The sequence below is a fragment of the Lissotriton vulgaris genome, chromosome 7 (genome assembly GCF_964263255.1).
Source record: "Lissotriton vulgaris chromosome 7, aLisVul1.2, whole genome shotgun sequence".
NCBI lineage: Eukaryota > Metazoa > Chordata > Amphibia > Caudata > Salamandridae > Lissotriton > Lissotriton vulgaris.
Genome location: NC_141695.1, coordinates 1,261,757,954 through 1,261,775,641, shown reverse-complemented (window position 1 = coordinate 1,261,775,641; position 17,688 = coordinate 1,261,757,954).

The following is a 17,688-nucleotide window of genomic DNA, read 5'->3' as shown; positions in this document are numbered from 1 at the left end:
AGGTGCAGGAGCACCCCCGCAGACTTTCAATGGTATCACCTTACAAAGCCTCCCTGAGCAAGAGAAACCTGCACAGCTAAGTAAGGAAACAGTCACGAGGAATGGTGATGAGTTCATCATGATGGCTCTCAAAGATTTTCTTTTGCTAATAGACCCTTGCTGTGTTTTTTAGATTCGAGCCGGGGTATTTACTCTGCAGAGATGTCGATGTTGAAACCGATGGAAGCAGCTTCCAGTCCCGGCGTCGGCTCCACGTCCTGTGATTCTGGGCAATCAATTATTCTCCCAGTGACTTAAAAACAGGAATCTGACTTGACCTAAACACTGTTAGGGCAGTGTTTTCAGTCAAATGTATTATATTGTGGTAGATTTAACTAACTGGCTAAAGATTTAACATAAATAGTTGAAAATTGTGCCCCCCGACTGGCATTTTGTCTCTGTTAATTTGATTTAAAGTTTGAGAACGTACACTTAAAATGTGCTGCGGGATTAAGCACATACGCAGAGATATATTACCATTTATAAATTTAGAGAGATTACCCACGAAGAAGATATGACTTAAGATCGAACTAAACACGCTTGTTTAGATTCGAGCCGGGGTATTTACTCTGCAGAGGCATCGATTTTGAAACAGATGGAACCAGCTTTGAGTCCCGGCGTCTGCTCCATGTCCTGTGATTCTGGGCAATCAATTTTTCTCCCTGTGACTTAAAAACAGGAATCTGACTTATGTAATGTAATCTGGTGCTCGTGTAAAGAGCTCTAATTTGGTCACGTTCGCGCTATATAACAAGCATTGGCATAGCCAATAGGTCTTCGCTTTTGGGACCTTATAAGTATTTAGTTATGCAGCACAATATCCTTGGTGCAACAACATCAACTGTTGTATGGCTAAACACTTATAAGGTCCCAAAGGCGAGACCTATTGGCTACGCTTGTTTTTTATAATTTCCTCCATCGATTGTTACTGGAGAGCCTTTTCTTAAGCCAATATTTTAGATTGCGACACAACTGTACCATAAAGACTGGTTACGAAAAACAGGCAGATGCTCTCTCGGATAAAGCAAGGAATTGCCTCTGTCAATGTAACATTACTGAAAAAGCCAGGAAACGGGGAACTGATAGTAAATTCAAAGCTTTCTTACAGAAAATCCACAGGCAAATGAGGACAGATGTGTTTTACCACCAACAGTACTATATCTGACAGAGTTAAGAAATGATCATCAGAAAATGGCTGTTTTCCAATAGATTGACACTGGAAAAACCCATGTTCTGTTCTCAAAAGAAGTACCAATCTACGTGATTTACTAGTACATAGTAGTCAGCATAAACATAATCCTGAACGAAATTCCACCACTTCATGAGACCCATCCCCAGTGAGGGGCCTCTACCTTTGTTGTAGATACAGTGTGTTTCCCTTCAAGAACACCACCAAATCTATAGATGTTGGCTAATGGACACCATGGCAACTTAACAGATATACCAATTTTAATTCAGAAAATGAAATTTACGCAGTGGCCTCACTTGATCTCGAAAAAACGTTTTGTGCTGTCATGTGAGTTCATATGCTTCATGTCTTGAAAGTGATAAATTTCAGTCCTGAGATGCTGTGCTGTGCACAACTATTATACACCCAATCTGAAGCTAGAGTTAAAATTAGGAAGCTGATGTTTTCCAAGTGGGAGTTAAGGATAGTGACACGGCAGGGATGCACTCTGTCATCTCTGCTGTTCACTTTGATGGTGGAGCCCTTGGCAAATAAGTCACAGCTGGAAATGGCAGACAGGGGCATTTAGATAGGTCTCACGACTCATGCGACCCACTGTGCAGGGGCACAACTAGAACTGAACTTCAGGGGGGACGGCTAGTATTTCAAGCTGCAGTGGTGGGGCTACCAGTTCTTGCACTGTGGGTAGAAGCATCCTAATAGCCAATATGAGAGCACACATTGCATGCATTGGCCCGTTAAACCCAGGCATATTGGCAAACGCCATATGTGCATGTCTATATTTTCATGCTTCAGCACTTTACAGCCAGATAAATTTACTTTACCAATTATTTCCACTCGGACACTAACTACTGCTGGAGCTTCAAGAGCATGCACCACACTTGCTAGCATCGAATGTCTGCAAGATGGTTGGTACCGAGCAAGTCTCGTGCATGTGTGCAGTAAAGTTTGCCATAACATAATTTCTTGCTGCTTTTCCACATGTCACGCTCTTTGCCATCTCCCTTTTCACACGCTTTTCCTCTTCTTCCCATCTCAGTGTCATTCTCCTCTCATTTCTTTTTACTGTCTTTCCTCCCTCCTTGTTCTTTTATATGTTCCCTATCTTCTCTGTCACTATTCTCTATCTCATCTCCCTTTTGCTCTTTTTTCACTATTTAATTCTTCAGTCCCTTCACTCTCACTTTCACTCTCATCCTCCCTCCTACTTTCTCCCCCTGACTCCCTATCCTAGAGAGGCATTGTCAGATGCTAGGACTATTAGTAGCTGGTGACCGGTATCTCAGTCCCCACAGAAGTTCAGCTTTTACATTGCAGGAGTGGATACTGAAAGAGCTGAACTCTTCCTGTGAACTGGCTCAACACAATCTATGAATCAACACAACTCTTTGTGTTTAGGGGCTTAGCTCTATGTATACAAGGACTAAGTCCTGGTTCAGTGCACAAAATAAACTGTCTACAAAGAAACTCAACATTATATCTGGCGGAGCTCACCTCCATCTTTGCACAAACTCTGCTGTATTTATGCAGGGGTTCTGCACTATGTATGCAGGGACTTAGCTATAGTGTTACGGTCAGAACTGCTGACTTTGGAACTGAGGCACCAGGTTTGAGTCTTGGTGCTGGCCCAACATACCCTGATTCTGGGTTTTTATAAAACATCATCGCGCCCACATAGCTGCACGTTAAATTGTGCCCCCACCGCTTGTAGAGCGGATTACTTTGTGTACTTCACTGTCACTCGAGGCGCCTTGCCGCCATCTTGGGGCTGTTTTGGACTTCGATCGTGCCACTTGTCTGAGCGCTCTAGTGCTCAGCTTGGACACCAGGAGAGCCTCTATTTAAAGCTCACCCCCCCCCGCGCACCGGTGACGCGCAGCGGAAGCGCCTGACTCTCGCCTGAGTCAAGCCAGAGTCTGCCCGTCTGCGCCCGTCAGCGCTAAGGAGGCGTGAGAGGCGGGAGACTCTGAGCATTTCCTCGGCCGTTTCACGTAACCTCCTGATTCAGGTATGTCACGTGATTTCTTATTATCATTTCAAGGGCCTCAAGCTCCTTGTCATTGCTCCTTAGTCCCGCAAAACTGGTATGGCCCGGTCAGCTGTGCCCACTGTCATCAGACTCTAAGCCCTGAACCGCTAACCGAGACACCCACAGACGCTATTCTACTTCGGGCGGGCTAATTAATGCACGCTCCTTAGCGAAAAATGCTCAGAATGTTAATGACCTAATCACTGAATCTCAGTTGGACTGTCTTTTTGTCACAGAAACGTGGCTGAAGCCGTGGTGTAACCCTGCCTTAGCCATAGCCCTACCCCATGACTTCCTTATCCAGCGGTTGGATAGACATGAACAACGGGGAGGGGGTCTTGCAATCATTTACCGAAACACCTTCAAATGTTCCATAGAAGAACTGACGGAAATAAAAGAGGCAGAAGCACTGGCATTCTCCCTGGCAATCCATGACTCCCTTGTTTTTTCTGGGGCTCTCATCTATCGCCCCCCGGGCCCTTCCACTAAATTTTTGGACTCTGTAGGTGACGTGCTAAGTGATCTAACTCTCAGGTTTTCTAATTTCTCGGTGTTGGGTGATCTCAACCTGCATCTTGAGGCCCCAAATGATCCTGGAGTTAGCTGTTTTCTGGACACAATTGAAGTGTTGGGCCTTACTCTTGTGAATCGGGAACCCACCCACCAGGCAGGACATCTACTAGATTGTATCTGTTCCAATTTTCCAGTTTGACAGCCAAACCCCCCTGTCCTCAGGTATGGACAGACCATTTTTTAATTCCTTTTCATATAGCCGGGACCTGGAAAGCCACTATAAACCCCTTAAAATGTAATGATAAACCTCACACGAAATCCATTCCGGACTGGAAGTCACTAGTCAGCAGACCTGATATTGTTGAAAAACTTAATAATAGGCTACCAGCCCTTGCTGACTGCACCTCTTCAGACTATCAGATCTTTTGTGATTGGATTGCTGGAGCGGGCACGCTGCTTAAACCATCTAGAAATGAGAACTCTAAACCTAGGAAGACAAAAAAAAATGCCCCTTGGTTTTCACCAACTCTTAAGCTGGAATTAGGCGAAGTGAAAACACTAGAACGGAGGTGGCGTCGTAACTACGACACCGCTGCACGTAACATCTAAATAGCAGCGAGACGGAAGTATCACGCAGGAATAAAATCAGCAAAAAAAATACACTATCTACAGGCCATTTCTTTAGCAGGCCAGGAACAAAAAGCAATCTTCAAGATTGTTAAAGATTTCATGAATCCTTCAGCTCTATCGCAAGAGATTCCTCCATCGCAAGATCTCTGTAATGCGATATCTGACTATTTTGATAACAAAATCCTGACCATTACAAAGACCTTCCCATCGGGAACTACTGCAACAATGGATGTTGAAGAGATAGTGAAGACGACTTCCTCCCCCCGTCTTGATGAGTTCGCCCCAGTACCCTTGGAGGAAACTGCTAAAGCCATTTTAGCCAGTAAATCGGGTTCCCCTTTTGATCCCTGTCCCCCCCGGTGTTTCATCTTTTAATAGAGATGGTTAATCCCATGATTAACAATATCATCAATTCCTCTCTAGCAACAGCAAGTATCCCTAACGACTGGAAACTGGCAGCTGTTAAGCCACTCCAAAAAAAGGCCCTTGCCGATCCTACTACCCTTTCCAACCTACGCCCGATTTCCTTGTTACCCATTCTATTCAAGCTGACTGAAAAGTTTGTCAATAGTCAACTGACTAACTTTTTGGAGAAGAATAACGTTCTCCACCCCAATCAGTCAGGATTTCGGTCAGAACACTCTACCGAATCAGCCCTATTATACACCGCTGAAACTTTAAGGGCAGCAATGGATCAAGGAAAACAGGCCGTCCTTATCCTACTTGACCTGTCGGCAGCCTTTGATACCGTGTCCCATAACATCTTAATGGACCGGTTGGCTGCCGCAGGGGTAGGAGGACAGGTGTTGGCCTGGTGTAGGAACTTCCTTACCGATAGACGCCAAATAACAGTGCTAGGCCCATATCAATCTGAGGCTAAAAACGTCAGCTCGGGGGTGCCACAGGGCTCTAGTTTGAGCCCTGTTCTTTTCAATCTATATATGGCACCTCTGATGAATCTGATCGCGTCATTCAGGATCAGTTCTATTTCATACGCTGACGACACCCAACTGATTTTGGTGTTGGACAGGGAACGGCCAGGTGCCGAGGAAGACCTTAGGGACTCTCTTGCAGCAACTTTTAAATGGATGAACAACAACTATTTAAAGTGCAACGCCGGAAAAACGGAAAGTCTACCTATAGGGAACCACAATCTTTTCTCCCCCACAGCAGGCTGGCCATCAGATGCTGAAGTGCCACCCAACACAATTGCATCCGCCTGCAATCTGGGCGTTAAATTTGACAACCACTTATCCTTCAAACCCCAGGCTATAGCAGTAGCAGGCATGTGCTTTCAAATTATAAAAGCACTTAGGAAGTTCTTTGATCTTCTCCCTCTACCGGCGAGGAAAACAGTCGCAGTAGCCTTAATAAATTCTAGGCTGGACTATTGTAATGGACTCTATGTCGGAGCAAACAAAATCGTTCTCCACAAATTACAGATGGTCCAAAATGCGGCAGCCCGCCTCGTACTGCGTCTGCCCCGTAAATCGTCAGCCTCAGCAGCCTTAAACACTCTACATTGGCTGCCAATAGGGAAAAGAATTCTATTCAAACTTCTCTTAATCACTTTTAGGGCATTCCACCAACTTGGCCCAACCTATCTACGAAATGGGTTTAAAAGATACTATCCAGCGCGTTGGCGGAGATCTGCAAGCCACAACTTACTTACTCTACCTCATTTCAAACTGGCCACAAAGGGTGGCAAATCCATCTTTGTACTGGGAACTAAAGCCTGGAACAAACTTCCCCTCTCCTTGCGGTCTTTCTCCCAAGAAGCTCCCTTCAGGAAGGCATTGAAAACTTGGATCTTCTCTTTGCCTGACGCCTTGTGCAGGACCCTAGTGTAATGTGTGTGCAGAAATCAGGACATCCTTTTCCCTTTCCAACTCTCCCATCTGAGTTGTGTGAGCGCCAAGATACTCCTTGGAGTGGAAGTTGGGCGGTAGAAATGTCCCTTACATTACAGTACATTACATTACATATCCCTTATCTGCCTGTGCCCCAAAAATGAATGTGACCTTGTGTAATGTCACAGGTGCCTCTGTAAAGCGCTCCATTACCTTCAGGTCGAGTTTGTGGTATATAAAACTAGGAAAAAACACAAACTCTACCTGTGAATGAGCTCCACTCTTCCTCAGGGTGGGGTCTGTTTATGACAGAGTCCTACTCTCTGCATGTGCAGGAACTCACTTATGTCTTCTAAATATTCCGGTGCATCTCTAGAAGTGCAACCAACTTCAGTTTTGGCTGCCTGTGTGCAGGAAGAAAGCAAGCGGAGAGTGTGACTACAGGGGCTAAGAGTAGTATGAACGTATGAACAGTGCTGAAGCCCAGGTGACTCCTATGGACGATGTGGTAGAAGTTAAAATGCACTGCTGTACATAGAAAGGAAAAAGTGGACCTGGGCGCAAAAGAGAAAGAACTAATATGAACAAAGGGGGCTCCATGTTGGAGCCCCAGCGTTTAGACAGGGGCCAGTGGGATGAGGGAGGTGGTGCCCATTGGCAGTTCTTGCAATTGTATGTGAATATTCAAACTCAGCAGGAGCCAGAGAGCTGGTGAAAGTGGAGACCCCTAGGAGGTCGGGTGAATTCCGGATTAGGGTCTAATTAAAACCCAATGGAGGAGTAGTGGAGCATCGGTCTGCAGGTGGCTGCGGGTTGGGCGCGATAGTAACTATATTTTGACTGCCTACAGATGTTTCTTTAACAATGCCTAGAGGTAATTTAGGACAGTGATTCCCAAACTGCGGTCCGCGGACCCCCAGGGGTCCATGACACATTCCCAGTTCCTTGTATAATCAGCAGTTTTTGGGCAGCAATAAAAGTGTAAAGATAACTCTGGTGATTAATGTACATTCTGGAGAGAGATGGGGGTTTTGCCCAGTGGCAGCTTTGACTCATCAAAGGAAGTGCAGATGGTTAATATGCCTTCTGCGAAGAATGTCTACCATGAATTTAAAAAAAACAGTATTTTGTTTTGTGCATAGCTCAGTGGGTTCTTGCTTTTGCCACAGAGATTATTTTGTTATTGTGCAGTTCACAAGTTCCAATCGTAATCTAGCACAGTGAGATCTAAACTGTCATCAAAGAGCTGGATGCAAACTGCATGGTACAATATGTTAAGTTATGCTTTTTCCCAGTCTTTGTTTATCCTGATGCTGCTAAAAAGGTTTGTTTGGGTAAAAATAAATCCTTATTATTAAAGTAATTGCTAATCCCTGTGTTATGTTCTGAATCCGCAGTTTGTGCTTCTCCAGACCAAGCACTCTTAAAAAATGCCTACCAGTATGGATGACATGTGAATCCTACACCTTCTAGTCCCCTTTGCCTTATGTAACATTTTCTCTTCACTGATCTACATATGTATGATTCATTGTCTCTGTATGTGTGTGATGTAAAGTGCCATGACACCCTACAGTGGTATGAGAGCTGCTATAAAATAAATTAAATACATTAAAGAGTGGGGCTATGGAGGGATGAGAGGCACTGTTGGAGGGTAGAAGTGAGGGAATCATTGAAGATTGCCAAAAGATTGTTGTATCCTGGTGCATAGTCAGGACATTATTTACTATGCTTTAAAAGCGAATACAATTCAATATATAATGACAAATGTGTTGTTAAATGCACCATTTGCCCCCAATTTTCTTGGGGGAGAATCCCCCAAAGCCCACTTTGTAGTGGTCAGGCTCACTCGCTGCACTTGGTGTGCACTGTTCAGGGACTGGTCTGACAACATTTGCCAGAGCAGCTTTAGGTTTCCAGTGCATCCGTGGCAGGAGGAGGAGCCTCGGGCAGCAAAATAAAACCAAACAATGAAAAGTTATTCGCGAGATGCAGCAGGAACCTTATCATTAAGATTTTTCGATTTTTAAAAATATTTTTAAAATAAAAATACTAAAATCTTTATTAATTCAAGACTAGTTTTTGCTTGATGTGCAAACAAGTGTGTTTATTTTTTTTTAAATACAGTTTTAATGTTTGACATTTAAATTATACAAGTTGCTGGGGATCCCCGGCTTCCAATAGTGACTCAATGGGGCGATCCTCAGGAGTGAAAAGTTTGGGAACCGATGGTGAAGCACCAGGAGACCAAGATATAGCCCGGTTACCCAGCTCCATCTTCCAAAGGGTGCCGGGGTATCCAATTTTGGGTTGCTCAGGAATGGTTTAGGGTCGAACTCACTGTACCCCTAGTATGAGGAAGTGGCTGAGCTCACCTTGTCGAGTACTGAGTAGGGGTCATAGTGGAAGTCTGGGGGTACCAAATCTCATTGTCTTAGGGATGGTGCTCGAAGGGCTAGCCCTGTGGGTAACAATGATTTTGAGAATTTCATTTCAGACATAATATTTTATGTCTTCCCTTGTATTTATATGGATACTCAATATACATGATATAAATATTTTGAAGTGTATCAATATCAAGACATTTTATTTAGTTGACTTTAGGAAAATAAATATGGCCAAGAATATTTAATTCTCAAAGACAAGTTTTGTGGCCTCAGACTACTTCATTGTTTTATTGGGGAATGGGGCAGGTTTAGTTTATTCGCCCAGATATTATTCCCACGGAACCTCTGAGAGTCTATCGCTTGTATTAATGTGAACTGTTGTCTCTAGCACCAAGCTTGAGCTTCAAAATCCCTTCTTCAGGAAGACATTCAAACAATCGGAGGTATCTGTACTGTGACTCCGCAGAAGGTGCATTAACACAGGACTCCAGTTGCCAGATTGAAGTTGGCTTAGGGTAGTAGAAGGCAGAGTGAGTGAGAACCAGCTGTTGCAGCAGAAAGCTTTGGTTGGGGCAGTGCCAGGTGCTGACCATGCACAGTGCCATACAGACCCACTTGTCAGTCTATTACATGTTCACCTCACCAACACCCAGGGCAAGAGGAACACACAGAGTTCTGTGAGGTGGACTGTGAGAGGTCAGCACCAGCAGCCTTTGATACGTTGCAGTGGAATATTGCAAACCAAGTTTGTCCTTACTATGGTGCACATGTCTCCTCCCACCCAAACTAAGCTAGATAGCAATCGTGAGGTAGAGCAGCACCTTCACTGGCTGGTTTCCTCTGCTGCCTTTGTACAGAGGGCGAAAGTAACTGCATGGCTGTTAGAGTAACTGTGCGACATGACGTTATTGTCAAACCATCACAGCTACATCAATACTGCCTGACAGACAACATCAATCCTTGGGCCCTGGCTGCCCTTCCTTCTGGTATAGAACAGGCAACCATGAGCATTTTAATCAGAGACTGCCCACAGGAATATATTTGAAAAGCCCCTAACTCCACTAATAGGAGCCGGTGCCACCTACCATCAACCACCGAAACAAAGTAACTGCTACCCAGACCCATATTTTCAAATATCGTTTTGTATGTTCTGGCTTTTTAGCCAGTACTTGGGATTTTTAGAAGCAAAAACACAAGCCCCTCCCCCCAAATCCCAGAGGCTGTTGGTAAAACAAAAATCTGGATTGCATGATGGACACGGAATCACTGAAATACCATGTAAAACAAGAAAAAAACTCTCCCATTTTTTCGCATGTGTATAGCGCTGGCTACCCCTTGTCTAGGGTAGTAAGCGCTGAATAAATTCAATTACATACAATCAGGGTCATTGGAATTATGTGACAGGGAAGGCCCAAATTATGCCTCCAGGTTGAGTAGATTTGCAGCAAGAGAAAGCAAATTATGCGGTGTGCTGTGGCACATTTGGCAACACCATTACTTCATTATTTTGTCATTTTTACACTTATGAACGCTGTCTGGCCATTAGTTCCACCTCAGTAGTACCAGTATAATAGTACACCCAAATAAAGCAACAAACAACATATAGGTGACGAGTCAAGCTTTGCAAATGGCTTTCCACTGCCCTGTAACATGTTTAGTACGTTTTAAACCGTTTGAGCGGTAAAAAAAAATTTTCTAACATCTGCAGAATATGAAGCAGACGATGGATTATGTGGCAGATACGGTAAAACTAGGGTTATGCAAAAAATGCTATAGCCGCGCAGTCGCATAATTCCAGTAGCTCCTGCATACAATATAATTTGTACATTCTTTGCTTAGAAGTACTCAGGTTAAGAGTGTGTTTCTTCAAAAAGCAAAAATGTTTTCTCCAGCCTCCCAAGCCCAGGCTTTCCCTGAGACAAGCATCCACAACAAAGCTGATGGAGGGGCAGGGCGAGGTGAGACTGCCGCACCACACTTCACCTTAGAGTTGCCCACCATGATGGACCAGTACACCTATATGATTGAGGACTCTGTAGACTGCTATATGTGTCATTGTTAATACTTTGTAATTTTCCATTTTAAATTTGTGCACTACTATGTATTGAGGTCCCTACTATATTATTACTGTAATGTTTATTGTTTTCTGATGTTGTCAAATAGTGAATACAAATATGGTAAAAAATGCAAATGTTATTTACATGATCAACTGTCCATATAGACTGAGATACATTGGTATGACAACTCGTAAGATACGTGTCCAAATAGGGCTACTTAGGCTTCATATTGCATGCAAAGGGAACATGACTTGCATGACCAACTATTACCTAAAATTGACTTTTCTATGACCATACGAATAATCCCACAAAATATACCCTCCCCTTTCCTTGTGTTAAAAGCAATTATTCGTGCTACATTTTATTCCTCTCGGTGCCAAATAAAGGAAAAATCATAGCTTTACGCCGGTTGTGTGATACCATTTACTAGATTTAGGATAATTTCATGTTTGACTATATTCTAATTGTATTTCTTAACTCTGTATATCCAAGTAAGGAGAAATCACAACGATAGTGTCTACCTTGTATACGTTTAAAGGGTTTAGTAGGCAAATGTGTTGTGAGTTTCTGTAGACATACCACACCGTATAACGCAGTTTTGAATTGATTATTGTTTTAATGTTATAAACCGAAGAAAAACTGCTCTCCCTTCAAACACAAATTGTTTCTAAGGATATTGTTCTCTGGCACTTCAACTTTGGATCTTTATATGAATTAGTCACAACTCTTTGTGCCCTCCTCTATTATTCATTTCTCACATTACTCGTAACAGTCCAGTAGATGACATAAAAATGTGGCTTGGCTAAACAAGACATTATGTAACACCTACAGCTATGTGATGTATTTTCAGCATGCCATGTACTGACGCGATCACGGCTCACGTGACATTCACGTTACCAGTTTGTGCATGTGTATAACATTTGCTAGTGTTCGCGCCAAGAAATATTCAATTCTATAAAGGACACGGAGGCGAGGATTATTGCTTTCTCTTTCTTTACTGTACATTTTCAGCAGCCAATAAAATAGTTCAACATATAAAAAAACAACATTTTCCATAATCCCACGGTGCATATCCACCAATCATAGTCCCTATAAGTTTGACCTTCCACATGACCATCTCCTCCTTCTTGGCATCAGAATGAGCATTGTCTGCAACTTCTGCAAACGGCCAACTTGAACAGTTCTGCATGAAACATCCAACCTCAACTGAAGGTCAAACCTGAACCTTGACACGAAGTGTCAACGTAGATACATAGTGTGACAAAGATCAACTCTCCTTTCTGTTTTTAATTTCTGACCAGAAGTAGACGGAATCACTCTCCTTTCTGTTCTGACCCTACAAGAGGAACAAGAGAAAAAACCTGTAACTTCTGTATTAAAGCATCAAAATTAAATGGGTGGGTTATCTTTATGATAATTACACATATAATTGTAATAACATAGGGCGGGATAATCCTCACCTCTGTATCCTCAACAGAATTGAAAAGTCTTGGTGCGAATGCTAGCAAATTTTATATTCTATTTCAGGACCGGAGGCTCCGATTATTGCTAATTTAATGCTTATTGAATACAACAGCTGTTATATCGCCCACTGGTTTATAAAAAAATTATTTAAATGTAGATTCAGATGAGCAATCAGCAGGTCTTATATTATCTTGAATGGTTGAACTCAAATTAAAAGACTTGGAAACCATTGCCCCACTCACAGAATGAGCACCAAAAACATGGGTATCAATACCCTCCTCTTTCCCAACTAATTTCAGCCACCTGGCTATTGTCGCAGAAGAAACAGGTTTAAATGGTTTCTGTAAAGCAATCAACAACTGTGTCAATCCCTCTGGTCGAAAGGGTCGAACATTCTTCATATGCTTTTAAACATTGAACTACATTTAAACATTGAACTACACACAGTTTAGCATTGTTAGGAAAAATATCCTTCTCTATTCAACAAGAAAAAGTTTTCGTTCTGCCAATTATAGTAAAAGAAACTCCTTCCGGAGTGAAAACTCTACCTGTAATGTCCAGAGCTCTCACATCCAAGGTACGTCTGCAGGCAGATAAACTTAAAACATAGCCAACTTAACTGACAGTTGCTTCCTGGATAAATGATTGTTTCCCGGCCATCTCTCAACAGAGCCAGGACCAAAGATACGTCCCATAAATAAGTATATTTCGCTTTAGGAGGATTAGCCACTCTGATGCCTTTAAATAACTTAAACACCACTGGATGCATACCTACCGGTTTCCCATCCACCTGATTATGACCTACAGATATTGCTAATCGAAAATGATTTACCGATTAATAAGACAAACCAGCTGAAGCTCTTTCTGACAAACAATTCACAACTTGGGATAATTCTGCCCCCACAGGATCGAAGTGCGGTTCCAAGCACCAACATACCCAAGATCGCCAAGCTGACGAATATCTGTTTCTCGTAGAAAGGGCCCTGGCCTGTTGAATGAATCTAGAAGCTGTGTCTGAAATGCCTGGAAGTTCTCATTGTTGCCTGAAAGCCTCCATGCCATCAGGAACAGCGGCTCTGACAGTATCATCACATGCAGTTCTTCATGAGGGCCCTGGAGCAACGTCTGAGATTAGGGAATTAACCGGGGACAATCGCAAGCCATCTCCATCAGTATTGGGAATCAAGGTTGCGATTTCCACAGCGGTGTCACCAACACTACCTCTGCAACTTGTCGAGCTACCTGTGACGCTACGCTGGGAATGAGAATGAATGGGGAAAATGCGTCTGTCTCTCTTGCTAGTGGTTCCGGGTCCGGCCTCCAACTGAAAAACACCTGTAACAGTCCATTCAGGTGGGAGGCAAAAATATCTGTCTCTCAAGGACCCCACACTGCCTGTAACCATTGAAACAGACATGGCTGTAGTTGCCATTTGCTGTAATCCATCAAATATCTGGAATTCCAATCCACGACTGCATGGATTGTCCCGGAATGTCCTCCGCTGTTACTGGTATCTGGTGGGTCAGGCAATAATGCCAAAATCTTTGGCTATATCCACAAAAAAGGGACAAGCTGGTGCCTCCCAACTTGTTGATATATCTCACTGCTGAGATATTGTCCATCCTGAGAAGGATGCAACGAGACCTGTTTGGGGGAAAGAGTCTTTATTGCGAACAACCCTGCTAGCAATTCCAGACAGTTGATGTGTAGATTTAATTACTGGAGAGACCACCTGCCTCCGGTGGAGATATCTCTGCAGCGCACTCCCCAACCCCATCGGCAGGCATCTGATTCTATTATCACTTCTGGTTGGGAGTCGAAGATGGCTCTGCCATTCCACGCATCTACGTGACCCAACCACCAGTAAATTTCCTCCTTTACTACTTGTGTCAAGGGAACTAGATCTGTGTACGAAAGCCCTTTCTTTAGATGTTGAATATTTAATCTTTGGAGAGCCTGGTAGTGAAGTGGGCCTGGAAATGTGACCTGAATTGACGAGGCTAACAACCCTACCAGTCTGGCGATTGCCCATAGCGATACTACTTGTCGGGCTAGGACAGATGTCAGTTCCTTCTTTAGATTTTGACATTTGGATTTGGGAAATTTCAGTTGGACTGGTTGGGAATCTATGTCAAATCTGTGATTAAAAAAAAAAATCTTTATTGAGTTTTATAACCAAGAAAGTACAGCATATAAATAAACACAAATGTATAACGAGACATACCCCACCCTCCCCCACCCCGAAAGTCTTACCACTGACCCACCCTGGCTGGTCCTTGAAAGAGAGAAAAAAAAGAAAAAGAAAGAAAGAAAAAGATGTGTTCTTCCACTGGCATAAGAGAGACAACAAAAATATAAAGAAGAAGAAATAAATAAGAGAAAAACAATGTCCAAACAAATAACAACAAACAAAATCTTTTTAGGTATTACAAAACAGTTGGGCCATAGACAATGAAGCACACGTGCAAATACTTTATCGCCCATTCCCGCCATCTTGACTGTCTACAGACCATCTAATCAAAGGGGCCCAAATTTCCATCCCCTTGGCTCTAGCTCTCTGCCCCCTTCTAGCATATAATGCGGTCTATAACCTGAAAACTGCCAAAAACCTCCCCAACCATTGTTGACCCGTAGGTGGAGCAGGATCGAGCCAATGAGTGGCTAAACAGAGTCTGAATACGATCATAGCAACAAAGAGAAAGATCTATACCCAAGCTGGTACGTGAGAGCTACTCACTCCCAGTACAATCAGCTGTGGTTTCATCTCTATTCGCTGACCCAGATTGAATTCTAAAAAGGTACCAACTTCCCTCTTGATTATACCCAAGTTGGTGCAGGAAGCGAACATATGTACAATGTCTGCTGCTGGATAGCTGCAGCATGGGCAATTGATCCCGCACCTCCTCCCTATTTTGAAATCTTCTCTGGTGTTATATATAGATTAAACCAGGTCTTAAAACATTGCAATTGGAGGTTGGCAGCAATACATGAGGTTTGGCCCATTTAAAGTGAATCTTCAACTTCCCCACCCCAATCTGTAGCCGCCCCTGCCAATGGTCACAGTGTTTGGGTAAATCATCAGTCATCGTCTCTTTTAATTTTTTTAAAATCCCACCAAGTGTACCTAACCCTTTAAGCAAAATCTCAACCAGCGTCACCCGGGCGAAACCCCTGCTGCCTCCTGCTTTTCTCACTAAGAAATCTCTTATCTGGAGATATTTAAAAAATTGTCTGTTTTCAACCCCAAAAGTTTCCTTAATCATGTCAAAGTTAATAACCCTGTCTCGTCAATAATGTCACCAACCATCCTAACGCCATTGTCATGCCAGATTTTCATATACCCATCATTAAAAATACTAGGGAGCGACTTGTTGCCGTACAATGGGGTATAAGCATGGATGAGGCCCAAACCGAGCCTTTTTCGAACTGAGATCCAAGTTTTAAAAGCACACATCAGCGTCTTAAAATTCACTCTTTTGTAGTAGTTAAAATCAGTATACAGCAAGAGACAAACCCTAGTCTCTGACCCCAATAATACATCATAAATTGATACGGGCGCCGCCTCCTGCATCTGATAAAATTCATCCCTAATTAGGCTTCCTATTTTACATAATAAAGCAGCCCAGTGGTAAAGTTGAAGGTTAGGGACCTCCCAGCCGCCTCTGTCACTAGGTGGCTACAAAAATGTTAGCGCTCTCCGGGGACGATAATTTGCCCAAAGAAGTTTAGTGAATAGCTTGTTCATAGTTTTAAACCAAGTATTGTTAATAGCCAATGGAATTGCCCTAAAACAATATAAAAAATATTTTGGGCAGAAACACCATCTTAATGACATTACCTCTGGATCACTGAAACAATATCGAGATCAAGAATATCGAGTTATAAAAATATCGAGGTAAAAATATAGAATACCAAAATATCGACCTCCTATCTCCAAACAGGTAAGTACAAAAATATTGAATCAAAAATATCGATGTAAAAAATATAGTTAGTCAAAATATCGAATTTTTTAAAATGCTTTAAATTAATTAAAAATTAATGAAATAATTAATATAATTAACTTAAACATACTTAAAATACTTAAATACCCTTAAAATTAATAAATAATTAATGTAAGTAAAAAAAATACAAATTGATTTGTTAATAAATATGTATATATAAATGTAATATTAATAAAAAATGTACAATATTTTTACTGTAGGATAGCGGAAAGGGTAAAATTGACTGTAACCACTCCAGTGAGTGCAACAGTAGGGAAAGCGTTGGATAGCATAGGGGTAAAAATTACTATTCCAACTCCAGGGAGTGCAACAGTAGGGAAAGCGTTGGATAGCGTAGGGGTAAAAATTACTATTCCCACTCCAGAGAGTGCAACAGTAGAGAAAGCGTTGGATAGCGTAGGGGTAAAAATTACTATTCCCACTCCAGAGAGTGCAACAGTAGAGAAAGCGTTGGTTAGCGTAGGGGTAAAAATTACTATTCCCATTCCAAAGAGTGCAACAGTAGGGAAAGCACTGGATAGCGCAGGGGTAAAAATTACTATTCCCACTCCAGAAAGTGCAACAGTAGGGAAAGCGTTGGATAGCGGGAGGGTTAAAATTACTGTTCCCACTCTAGAGAGTGCAACAGTAGGGAACGTGTTGGATAGCGTAGGGGTAAAAATTACTATTCCCACTCCAGTGAGTGCAACAGTAGGGAAAGCGTTGGATAGCGTAGGGGTAAAAATTACTATTCCCACTCCAAAGAGTGCAACAGTAGGGAACGTGTTGGATAGCGGGAGGGTAAAAATTACTATTCCCACTCCAGAGAGTGCAACAGTAGGGAAAGCGTTGGATAGCGGGAGAGTTAAAATTACTATTCCCACTCCAGATAGTGCAAAAGTAGGGAAAGCGTTGGATAGCGTAGGGGTAAAAATTACTATTCCCACTCCAGTGAGTGCAACAGTAGGGAAAGTGTTGGATAGCGTAGGGGGAAAAATTACTATTCCCACTCCAAAGAGTGCAACAGTAGAGAAAGCATTAGATAGCGCAGGGGTAAAAAATACTATTCCCACTCCAGTGAGTGCAACAGTAGAGAAAACGTTAGATAGCGTGGGGGGGGGGGATTACTATTCCCACTCCAGAGAGTGCAACAGCAGAGAAAGCGTTGGATAGCGTAGGGGTAAAAATTACTATTCCCATTCCAGAGAGTGCAACAGTAGGGAAAGCGTTTGATAGCGTAGGGGTAAAAATTACTATTCCCACTCTACAGAGTGCAACAGTAGGGAAAGCGTTGGATAGCGTAGGGGTAAAAATTACTATTCCCACTCCAAAGAGTGCAACAGTAGGGAAAGCATTGCATAGCGTTGGGGTAAAAATTACTATTCCCACTCCAGAAAGTGCAACAGTAGGGAAAGCGTTGGATAGCGGGAGGGTTAAAATTACTATTCCCACTCTACAGAGTGCAACAGTAGGGAAAGTGTTAGATAGCGTAGAGGTAAAAAATACTATTCCCACTCCAAAGAGTGCAACAGTAGGAAAAGTGTTGGATAGCG